Raw genomic sequence first — 12,825 nt, 5'->3', positions numbered from 1 at the left:
AGGGGCATTAGGCCTTTGGGTCCCTCCTGTAAGAGTATCCTCCTTTAGTCTCAGTGTATGTGTGAATGCCTAGAGGCGTGTATAAGTTATCATGCCCAGTTGTATTTTAGATCTGATCTAACTTCTGTTGTAAGGTGAGTCATCTCAGAAGCCACATTTAAAAATATAGAATATTGGAGTCTTTATTATGCAGTTAACAGGCTGTAGGCCGCCAGTTGTTACAAAGGCCTGCAGCATGCAAATACACATAACACAGCTAGGAAACATGCTAAAGAGGAAAGAGATAACAAAAAGAATTCCAACAAGCCAGCTCAGCTCCAATGGAGAGCTGAATTGGGACTCCAAGATGACTGGAGACAAGCTAAGAGACAGGACACAGGACACAATCACTGAGGCACACATGGCATGGAGTCCTGGCAGCTAGGCTGGTTTGGGCCTAAATAGGTCGGCACTGGGAGCAGATCCATAGGAAATTCCCAGTCCCAGGCACTAGACTGACAGATTCAGTAACCTATCAGCCAAGTGCCTGCCCTTGCCTTGGGATCTGGGCACACCGATCACCTGGGAGGCAGGTGCTGGGTGGGGGCTTTTCCTTCCCCCAGCATGAAGACAAGATGCCAGACCCTCCCATCCACCATGTGGCCAATATGGTACCGGCCAGACCTGACCTTCTTACTTCACTTCTACATATGAGAACATGCACCATTTATCTTTCTGAGCTGGGCTTACCTCCCTTAACATGATTTGTTCTAGGTCCATTCATTTCCATACAAATGACATATAATATTCTTTCTAATGGATGAGTAAAATTTCATTTTGTATATGTACCACATTTTTTAAATCTATTCATCTATTGTAGGTCATCTGGGTTATTTCCATTGTGAGGTCTGCCCTGGTAAGGTGGTGCAGATTCCCCCTTCCTCTTACATCCATATCTTGGTTATTTTGAATAGTGCAGTAATGAACATGGATGTGCAAGCATCTTTACAGTATCCTGATTTGTACTGATTTAGGTAGATGCCCAGGAGTAGTTTTGGGTGATGGGGAAGTTTTATGTTTAGTTTTTTTGAGGAACCTCCAAACTGCCTTCCAGAGTGGTTATACTAGTTTACATTGCCACCAACAGTGCAATAGGGGTCCTTTCCCACCGCATCCCTTACAAGCATTTGCTGTTGTTCCAATTCTTGATGGTGGCCAACCTAACTGGAGTGAGATGTAATCCCAAAGTTATTTTGATTTACATTTCTTTTATGGCCAGATACGATGAGCATTTTCTCATGCGTTTATTGGCCATTCTGTTTTTGTTTTTGTTTTGGTCAGTGACAGAGCCATTTCCTGCTTTTTCTGTTTATGTGGTGCTGAGGAATCGAACCCAGGGCCTCATGCATGCAAGGCAAGCACTCTACCATTGAGCCACCTTCCCAGCCCCAGCCATTCTTACCTCTTTGTCTGAGAAGTCTCTCTTTGGCTCCCCTAGAGATTAGTTTATTAGTTCATTAATTTATTAGTTTTGATAGGTGTTGATTTTTTTGAGCTCCATGTGTATTTTTTTATATTAGGCCTTTGTTGGATGTATTGCTGGTAAAGATTGTCTCCCAGTCAGTTGGCTGCTTGAGTAAGTATGTCCTTTGTTTTATTTTGATGTAATCCCATTTGCCAAATCTTTCTTCTATCTGCTGTGCTCCTGGGACTCTTCAAAAAGTTCCTACCAATGCATATGAATTCTAATATTTCTCCTACTCCTTGCAGTAGTTTCAAAGTTTCAGATCTGATGTTGAGGTTTTGATCCACTTTAATTGATATTGGTGCATGGTGACAAATAGGTCCAATTTTAGTTTTCTACATATGGATATCCAGTTTTCCCAACACCAATTATTGAAGAGGCTATCTTTTTTTCCCACTGTATTCTTTTGGTCCCTTGTCAAATATCAGATAACTGTAAGTATATGGCTTTATATCTGGGTCTTCTAGTCTGTTCCATTGATCTTTATGTCAGTATGAAACTTTTTGTTATTACAGCTCTGTAGTAGAGCTTGAGGTCTGAGATTGTGATAATACCAGCATTGATTCTTTTTTTCTCTCCTCAAATTGGGTAAGCAGTATTCTTTACTGATGAGTACAAATTCTACCCCAGTGCATGCTGATTTGCAATAGAGAACTCTTGGAGTTCTGAAGCTTCTCATATTATTGACTTCAAATCTGTCACGGCTATTGGGAGCTGAGATGTCAGGATGGTAAAAGAATTTACCAAGGCAGGAGGATAGAAGAAACAAAGATTTTTTTTTAGGTTGCCAGTGTCTAAGGGGTACAGTCGCACTAATAGAGGGTTGGAAGTGGACTTTTATGGGGTCTTTGGTCAGGCTATTTTTTTCTTTTTTTCTGGCCATGTGGCTTGAACTCAGAACCTGGGTACTGTCCCTGAGCTCATTTGCTCAAGGCTAGTACTCTACCACTTTGAGCCAAAGCACCACTTAATTGGAGATAAGAGTCTCATAGGGATTTTTCTGCCCAGTTTGGCTTCAAACTGTGATCCTCAGATCTCAGCCTCCTGTGTAGCTAGGATTACAGGCATGAGCCACCAGTATCCAGCATGGTCAGGCTACTTTAAAAAAATTATTTTAAAAAAAGCGAAAAAAAATACAAAAAAATTATTAGTTTATTATTAAATGGTCAGGCTACTTTTGATGGTCTATTCTGTTTCATGGAACATATTTATTGGCTGTCTTTTCGTCTGCCATGGCTTAAATTTATATTAGCGGAATGGCTTGACACTTGGATTTTCCTATCTATTCCAGATGGTCCATTTCCTGGCTTTGACTTACATCCTTATTCCACCTGAACTCTGGTATTTCTCTGTCCACCACATTAACTTTAATGGGACTACCTCCAATCCTCCCCTGACAGAACAATGAAACTAATAAAACCTGGTTTTAGTGGGCAAAGGTCTCATCTGTTATAAGTGCTTTGAACTGAGTTAGGATCATAGAGACTCGTGTTTATGCATTTGTTGTTCTGGAAGAGGATTATGAGTGGTCCTTGGGGATTTAGGATTAAATTGAACATCTGAATGAAATTGTGTAAATGCCATGTCTAGGAGGCCAGGAGGCCCAAGAAGGTAACTAAGGGGAAGCTGCTTTGTAACACCATTTATCACCTCCAACAACAGATGGAGATTACCGTGGACTCACAGTGGTAGCTGGAAATCAGTGAGTATTTGGGCAGAAGTGCTGTCTTAATCCTATACATATAAATCCAGGGGGAAAAATACCTGAAAGTTTTATTGCTTTTAGGGTAGAGCCCTTAGAGTTAGTCTTAGTATATTTTTCGCAAAACAGGGAATTAGTTGAAAAGTTGCCTTTATTTTGAAACTTTGAAATATATATTGAGCCAAGATAATGGTTACTGTGCAGTCACCATTATATAAATATGCAGACACTGAATCTGGTACAGATTGTGTCCACAGGGAAGATTTTGGGGGATGCAGCTTAAAATATACCAGTTACTGAACCTAAAACATTTGTCTGGTGTTTGTCTTGTAAAACAATGATTAGTTTTTATGCATTTAATAAAGTCTCTTAGTCAATATTTAAAAAAAAAGTTAGAACCTGTACTATCTGTGCCCTGGACACTAAGACTGCTTCCTAGCTTGGAGGAGACAGCTTCACTCAGGAATTGGAAAGGGAAGTAAGACAGTACCAGTGAATAAAGACAGTGGTTCCTAGCTTGCAGAAAAGTGAGGACAGACAGGCAGCCCTCTTGGGGATTGTCCATCTATTCTTGTGAGGAAGATCTGGGTCTGAAGAGGGAATTGGGGGAGAACATGTAGCACCAGTATCTATTAACGAGGTGATTTTATCAACTGCCACATTTATGTTTGCCCAGGGCTCTTCCATAGGTCTGTAGAACATGAGATCCTGTAGAGTCCCTGGGTTCTGTTGGTCAAGCGGTAGGAGGCCTCCCCAATATGTTGCTTTATTATAGCACAGAAACTGGGTCAAGGGCATCTGCTGGTCTCTGGGAATATAATAGACCATCTACAGGGGTCCTGGACTTGAGGTGACCTCAAGGAAGGGCAGTCCAGTTTCCAGTGCTCCTCCTGCCTGCAACATGGACATAGGCTTGGTAGGGGGATGTAGATTGGTAGTTGTGCCTGAAATGTCCTGGCTGCCACAATTATAATGAGCCAAAGAGGATTATTGGGAAGCCTGTGGCTGTGGCAGCCTATAATCAGCCTAACTAGGGTACCCTAGAAAAGGAATGGAGTTGGCAATCACAGTGGCCATATATTCTCCTGGTTATAGAAGACACCAAAGGTCATTTTCTAGTAAGATCAGAGGAGGTTTGGGGCCCTGTTCTAAATTTTAGAATTGTCTTTCTAATGCCTGATGAGGATTGACTGATAAAGAGTATAGTGAGAATTGCTAGACTTTCTGGTGCCTTGGGGTTTATGGTGTAAAGCCGAATTTGGAAATCCTTACCCAAAAGACCACCAGAGACCATCACCAATGTAAAAGCAAAGGAATCTTTATTGCAAGCTCGAGCTTGGTCCCCCCGCGTACATGGCAGCAGCCCATGATTCTGAGAGGCCTGAGCCCAGGATAACAGCACTTTTTATACATTTTTTAGGGAAGACAGGGGCTTTGCATACATCATAACTTCTTGAAACAAATGACTACAAACCACGGGAAAATCATAAAACAACTCTATAGTATGATTGGCGCACTACAAAGCTGGAAAGGACCAGAAACAAGTTATTGGTTAGATCAAGGGGGCTGACGTACTTTAAACTGGTTGGCTTGCACCACAGGGGAGTCTCAAGAGGAGACTGCAGGGTGTCTGGTTTAGATAATTGTCACCAGACCCCAGGAGGGGCTGTTCTGGAATTTCAGATACCTTGACATACTGTTCTGAGAAAACACCATCTGTGGTTCCGAGAATTGTTTGTGCAAGGCTTGCTATCCTAAATCCTAGCATTGGGGCTGAAGTGGGTCAAGGATTAAGTTGCAGAACTGAGATGGGGGGTCTTAAGTGAAATGGAGTTGCTTAGGTTCCTCAATGGTAGTGTATTTGAGCATGGCTTCTCCTTGCCTGGTGTGAAAGAGGGCTGGGTTTGCAGTAGGACCTTGAGTGGTTTCCCTTCTTTTATTCAAGTTAACAGGTTTAATCATGGCCTTATGCATGCTATCCAAGAGGCAAGTGATCCTCTCATTTCTTTGACCTCTGCCTCTTGGTCCTTCCTGGTAATCCCATTTAGGATCTTCCCTGGGAACAGCATCTGCTCCACGGGAATTTTGAGTGTGGGCTCCATCAACTCAAGCCTCAGCTTGTGATTAAATGCAGAACCCTTTCTCCTTCAGTTGAGAACTAGCTTAAGACATGACTTTTTAGAACAGTAATAATCTTCAGAAAGCCACTGGTCTCATTCCAAGCAATTCAAGCAAGGGAACAGCTCCATAGATCACTCTAAGCGATTGGTCCATGGTGAAGGACATCTATGGCTGCTCAGTTGATAAATCTAAAGATAAATTGTCCTTTAAAAGGGACTGTCTCCAGATTAATATAATCAGTGCTGCAATTACCTGTATGTAAATAACTTATTTCCCTAGTCTGATTTTTCTAAACATATGCTACTTTCTCCCCAGTGTTTGTGGTTGTTTACTATGGAAAACACAGAAATATTGTAAGTACAAAAAGTGATGTAAATTGCTCAATTGAATAGCCCAGAAATATTTATGTTAATATTTGTTGGTGTATTACTTTTTAATTTGTAAACAAATATATAGATATTTCAGCAAATCCATCCTGGCATTATTTCATTCGTATTTTTTTAAGTATGCACTACTAATACAGAAAGAGTGGGACTTAAATAGACTGACAATTACCTCATGGTTCACAAAGGTTACCATTCTGCATTGACAGACAGTCTCAACTTTCTCTGGAGTTGATTACTAACATTTGGAAGGCAACTTCTCCAGTCCCTGCCCTGCTTCCTCCAGGCTAGCTGTCCACAAGACTGGATACCCTAAGGAATGCATAACTTTCTCTTCAATACTTTTCTATCTCATACTGATGTGTCTTGCCTTACAGCTATGCTTAAATGGTTAAGTGGGATTCTTATAATGATGGACTTTAAATTTTAACTTTTTGTAGTACTTTGGGTCTGAACTCAGGTTTTCACACTTGTGTTGTATTGCCTGAGCCATGCCTCCAGCCTTAAACCTATTATACTATTTCTGGTTGTTATGAATAATGCTATAGTTGACATCACTCTGTTTCCAAAGAATGGGATTCTGAGTGTGAAATTCTTGGAACTAAAAAGTTAACTTCTTTCTTTCTTTCTTCCCTTCTTCTTTCCTCCCTGACTCCCTTCTTCCCTCCCTCCCTTCTTCCCTCCCTCTCTTCTTCCCTCCGTCCCTCCCTCCCTCCCTCCCTTCCTTTCTTCTGCTCTTCCTTCCTTCCTTTCCTTGTTTATTTGCAATATCAAGGACTGAACCCAGGGTCCTAAGTATGGTAGTCAAGTTCTCTACCATTTGAGCTATGCCTCAATTCTCTTAACTGACTTACATCTAATTTTTCTCTTTTTTATTATTATTGTAAAGGTTATACATTGAGGGGTAATAGTTATGTAAGTCAGGTAATGAGCTCATTTCTTTCTGGACAATGTTGCCTCTTTCCTCACTCTCTCCCTGTTTTTCTCTCCCATCCCTATCCACAAGTTGTATTGTTCATTTTCAACATAGTGTCTAGTAAATACTGCTGCATTTGTTCAGCCTTTGTCCTTCCATTTCTGTGCCCTCTTAACCTCCCAAAGACAGATAAATGAACAAACAAGACAAAATAAGAGAAAATAGAAACAACAAAGAAAAAAAACCTCATTTCCATTTCTTGGAGTTCATTTTGATACGTATTATTTTATATGATCAGCTGGACATAGGCATTGGGCCTTTATATTTCTCTCCTAAGAAACACTCCTTTGGTCTCACTATGTATGAATCTAGAGCCCTTTGTATTTTACAATATTCCAGTGTATATTAGCTCTAGCTTCTTCATATGAGAGAAAACATGTACCATTTGTCTTATTGGGCTTGGCTTATCTCACTTAACATGCTTTGTTCTCAGTCCATCAATTTCCCTGCAAATGACATATTATTGCTCCTTCTAATGGCTATGTAAAATTCCACTGTGTATAGGAACCACATTTTTTTGATTCATTCATCAACTGTGGGGTATCTGGGCTGTTTCCACAACTTGGCTATTGTGCAGCAACAAACACGGATGTACAAGTGTCTTTACTGTATGCTGGCTTCATGTTCTGGGTAGATGCCAGGAGTGGTATGGCTGGATTGTAGGGAATATCTATGTTTAGTTTTTTGAGAAACTTCCAGACTGCTGTTCAGAGTGGTTGTACTAGTGTATATGCCCAGCAATAGTGCCACAGGGTTTCTTTTTCCCACATCCTCACTAATATTTGTTGTTGTTGGAATCCATGATGTTAGCCAACCTAACTGGTGTGAAGTGGAATCTCAGAGTTGTTTTGATTTGCATTTCCTTTATGGCAAGGGATGATGAGAATTTCCTTATGTGTTTCTTTGCCATTCTTACCTCATCTGAGAAGTCTCTGCTTAGTTCCTTTGCCCATTTAGTGATGGGTTTAGTAGCTTTGGGAGGGGTTAATTTCTTGAGCTTCTTGTATATATTGGACATTAGGCCTTTGTAGGATTTATTGCTGGTAAGGATCTTCTGCCAGTCTGTTGACTGTCTTCCTAGTTTAGTAATTGTCCTTTGCTGTGCAGAAGCTTTTTACTTTGATGTAATCCCATTTGTCAAATCTCTCTCCAATATTCTTACAGCTAAATTTTTATAGCACACAAAGTAATTTCTTTTCTCTGCCAGCTTCCAGGTATAAAGGGGACATCTTTGTGATCCCATTTTTCATAGCAGGTTCACATTTTCATGCTGAAATTTTTATTGGGCCCACTATAGATTTACATAAGTTGTAAGAAAGACTCCACAGTAATCACTGGTACCCTTTGCCAAGTTTCTTCCATTACTAACTTTAGCAAAACTAAGGTACAGTATTACAACCAGGATATCTATATTGGCACAGTATGCTTATATTCAAATCTACCCAGTTTACTTGTGTTCACTTGTGTGTGTGTTAAGTTCTGTAAACTTGTAGGCACCTGTGATTTGTGGTTCTGCTGTAACAACCAAGACTGACTGTTTCCAGCACCTCAGGACCCACCACACTGCTTCAGTCTCTTTAGTTTTAAAGTCTTTTGATACATATTTCAATTGCTTCCTGATAAAACATTACTAATTCACAGAACACTATCAGTGTCAGCTATGATTTTTCTAAAAAATGTAATTTATTAGTAGATAGACCACATTTTCACTCTGGCTTTATGTTAAAATCTCAAGATATTCGTTATCAATTTTGGTTTCAAAGCATGTTGTATATATTCTTCTATAAGAAACTGGGCAATTGCCTGGCACTGGTGGCTCATATCTGTAATCTTAGTTACTCAGGAGGCTGAGATCTGAGGATTGCGGTCCGAAGCCAGACTAGGCAGAAAAGTCTGTGAGACTCATCTCCAATAAACTACACAGAAAAAGCCAGAAGCGTCTCTGTGACTCAAGCAGTAGAGGGCTAGCCTTGAGCAAGGAAGCTCAGGGACAGCACCTAGGCTATGAGTTCAAGCCCCAGGACCAGCCAAAAAAGAAGAAGGAAGAAGAAGGAAGAAGGAAGGAGGAGGAGGAGGAGGAGGAGCAGGAGGAGGAGGAAGAGGAGGAGCAGGAGGAGGAGGAGGAGGAGGAGGAGGAGGAGGAAGAGGAAGAGGAGGAGGAGGAGGAAGAGAAGAGAAATTGGGCAAAAAACCCCCTTTTTTTTTAATGTCTCTGGGTTTCCAATATTTGAAAACATTGTTTTCAGCAAAAATCAAATCACTGAAACTGCCAAATGCAATAGTATACAGATTTCCATCTTTAAACAAGCTGGCATAGCTTATGGAAACACCACTTGTGGGGCTGAAGCAACATATGAATCAGGGCTTGTACATGCTGAGCATCATGGGCTCTTCCACTGAGCTACACCCCCAACCCAATAGGATTTCCTTAATAGAGTTTTCTGCCTACAGGTTGACTGAAGACGTGGGCTAATGTTAACAGGGATTTTTATCTGAAGCTAAGGATATTCCTTTTCCAAATACTTCAATGAAAAAGTAATCTAATTTTCTTCAAGTGATCAGCTCCAGGGGCTCCATTCCTGCCTCTTGAAAGGAAGCATATTCTTTCGGCTTACTGGGATCATATGGGCTCCTTTGTGGGCTCAGAATTCTCACTGGTGTGTAGGGAAAGCACCATTGGTGTTGGAAGCCATTGATTCTGTTGGAGATAGAGTGTGGCTTATGTTGGAGATGAGGAGGTAATAACTACCAGTATACAGGATGAACTTGGATAGAGGAGATATAAATGACGGTGTGAGGCATATGGCAGGTGACCATGTAGAATGGGAAGAAAGGTCTTCAGACAAGCATGGCATAGGGAGGTCTTCAGACAAGCATGCCTTGCACTGGTGTCTCTTGCCTGTAATCTTAGCTCTCAGGAAATTAAGATCTGAGGACAGAAAAGCCAGCCAGGGCAGACAAGCTTGAGAGACCCAGCAATAAGTCAGAAGTGGAGGTCTGGTTCAAGTGGTAGAGTGCCAGCATTTGGAACAAGAAAAGACAAGAAAAGCTAAGGAAGAATGTGAAGCCCTAGGTTCAAACCCCAGTACTGGAACATAAAAAAATTGTAACAAGATAAATTGGTTCCCAGTTAGGCTGAATGAATTAATACACATAATGAATAAATATAATGTAATTTTTGTCATAGGAAAATGCACACTTTGGATCTAGAAATCCAAATATGGAGAAAGCCCCATATATCAAGAATAAACACCTCATTATCTTGCCTATGTAATTGTAACCCCTCTGTACAGTATTTTCACAATAAAAAAAGAATAAATAAAGACCAGATTCTAAACATGTCTATAGGTTTGTATATATACTTAATGTTTCCCTCCCCGGTATAACCCCGTTTTCACTATATTTGATGTTGGTATAATTTGGGGAGGGGAAGGGAAAAAACAAATTGTTTAAATAATAGGGATCAGGTGGACCCATTGCAACAATGAGATGTACAAGATGCTATGTTGAAAAATGAACTTTACAACTTTGGCATGGGGAGGGGAGGGATGGGAGGGAAGGGATGGGAAGGGGAAACAAATGAGGAGGCAACAATGCTTGATAAGAAATGTACTCATTACCTTGCTCATGTAATTGTCACCCCTCTGTATGGTACTTTCACAATAAGAAAAACTTATTAACAAAAAACACAAAACAATAATGTTGGCTGGGCACTGGTGGCTCATGCCTGTAATCCTAGCTACTCACAGGCTGAGATCTGAGGTTCATTGCCAGAGTGAGCAGAAAAGTCAATGAAAGAAACTCTTATTTCCAATCAACCACTAGAAAACCAGAAGTGGCACTGTGGCTCAAAGTGATAGAGTGCTAGCCTTGAGAGAAAAAGCTTAGGGGCAGCCCCCAGACCCTGAGTTCAACTGAAAAAGGAAAAAATTATAGAAGAAACTAGACCTAAACCCAAAGCATGTGCAGGGATCACAAGGTCTTTGGGTTTGATTTTGGGAGTCCTTCCACTTAGAGGTAGATCTGGTTCCACTTTCTTTTCTTCTTTCTTTCTTTCTTTCTTTTTTTTTTTTTTTTTGTGAAAATACCATACAAAGGGGTTACAATTACATGGGCAAGGTAATGAGTACATTTCTTATCAAGCATTGTTGCCTCCTCCTTTGTTTCCCCTTCCCATCCCTTCCCATCTCTCCCCCTTCCTTCCCCCCCATCCCCTTCTGGTTCTACTTTCTTGGGGACTGAAAGCGATGGAGTTCTTGCTTCTCTGTTACTTTCAGAAGGGGTCTAGAAGGCGACAGAATGAGTCGTGCAGAACTGTCTGCCTCACCCTTTTCTTCTGACCCCTCTTTCTTGGGATCAGAAGCAAAAGGTCCACACTGTACCTGCTGTAAAAGCCACACTGAAGAATTATGTCTCAGAGAGAGCGTTAGATCTGTTCCTTTGATTTTGAGCAGACCTCTCATCTCTAGAGAAACATCTGTGCTGTTCCTTCTAGGTGTGTAATTGCCTTGGTAATTTGCAGTATCCTACCTTTAGAGGAGATCACTATTGGATACCTAGAACATCTGATTGTTTTGACACACAGAGTTCCCTGAATAAAGCTTTCAAATGCGCAGAAAAGACCAGAGAGGAGAAGAAGATGGACCGACACCTACAGATACAACTTCTATTTGTGGCAAGGGATATTTACATAATTATCATATAAATACCAACTCCTAGATTAACTAAAACTGAGAGGGAGGTGTCATGAGTTATGTTTTCATCTGTCATAACATCTAACACTGATTCAACTAAGAGAGAGCAATTTAAGCATATTTTTAACTAAGTAACTATGAGAAAGACTTAACAGATTTATATGTGAAAGTCTCTTTCATTGAGAAGATGGATGAATTAAGACAAAGGACTTGCTTCCATTAGAAGCCCTCTGAGCCAGCACTGGGCTCATCCCTGTAATCTAGTTACTCAGGAGGAGAATGAGATTGGAAGATTGCAGTCTGAAGCCAACCTTGGAAGGAAAGTCTGTGAGACCCTTATTTCCTGGAAGTCAAAGAGTGTCTCAAGTGGTAGAGTGCCAGCCTTGAGTGAAAAAGCCAAGGTACTGTATGAGGTCCTACGTTCAGGCCTCAGTCTGGGTATAAAAAAATCAGAAGCTCTCTGTCTGCCACTATTTGGTGTTTTAAAAAGTTAGGGACTGTACTAATTTTGTCAGAATTTTTTAAGTCTGCCTATATTTTTATCCACATGCGTGGATCAAGGGGAATGAAGGTAAGCGCTGGTATGTGATGGCTGCTTGGAGTGTTGAATGTTAGTGAGCCTGATGACTGGGAAAAAGGGTCAAAGTAAAGCCTATGAATTCTTGGACATTTTGCATCTTCATTTCTCTGTAATTCACAGGCCTTGGATATTCTAGCTCAGGATTAGAAAACTTTTCCTGGAAAGTGGCAGTAGTAACTATTTTAGGCTTTGCAGATGACACATCCCCTGTCACAACCATTCATCTCTGCCATTATGGAGTTGTGAAATCAACCATAGGAAAGTATGCAAATGAACGAGTGTGAGTAGATTCCAATAAAATTCTATTTATGAACACTGTGACATTTGAATTTCATATGTTTGTGTTACATGAAAAATTCTTGTCTCATTTATTAAAAAATGTAAACAAAGCCTTTATTTGTTCATAGGCCATCCAAAAGCAGATGGTGGGTAGGATTTGGCCAGCAGGCCACGCATGATTGGTGGCTGCTTGTTCTGGATCTAACACATTTGTGTGATTCCCTCTCATGCATAGCAAAGAACTCCAGCCATCTGGGCTGCTAGCGAAATTTATATGGAGTAGGTACACATCAGTTCGTCCAGCATTCACAACTGTGGAAATTACATCTTACAAGGCTATAAAGAATTAAATTTCTTGCTCCTCCCTCTTTCCTTCTTCTACTCTATTGTCATATCTAAGTATAGAAGTGTCTCTGTGAAGAAAGCTGTATTCCAATATATACTTCATTGTTAGAAGTTTACTACAGAAACTTCTGTATTTCTGAGAAATAGTACAGGCAGTCATAGATGTAAAGATTTGATCTCTCTTTGTCCCAGGAGGACAGGAATGGGTTCCTTGGCCACAGAAGCTATCTGAGGAGCTGAG

This window comes from Dipodomys spectabilis, unplaced genomic scaffold, assembly GCF_019054845.1.
Source record: "Dipodomys spectabilis isolate Male_0828 unplaced genomic scaffold, ASM1905484v1 ptg000073l, whole genome shotgun sequence".
NCBI classification, from domain to species: Eukaryota; Metazoa; Chordata; class Mammalia; order Rodentia; family Heteromyidae; genus Dipodomys; species Dipodomys spectabilis.
Note: the sequence above shows the minus strand (reverse complement) of the source record.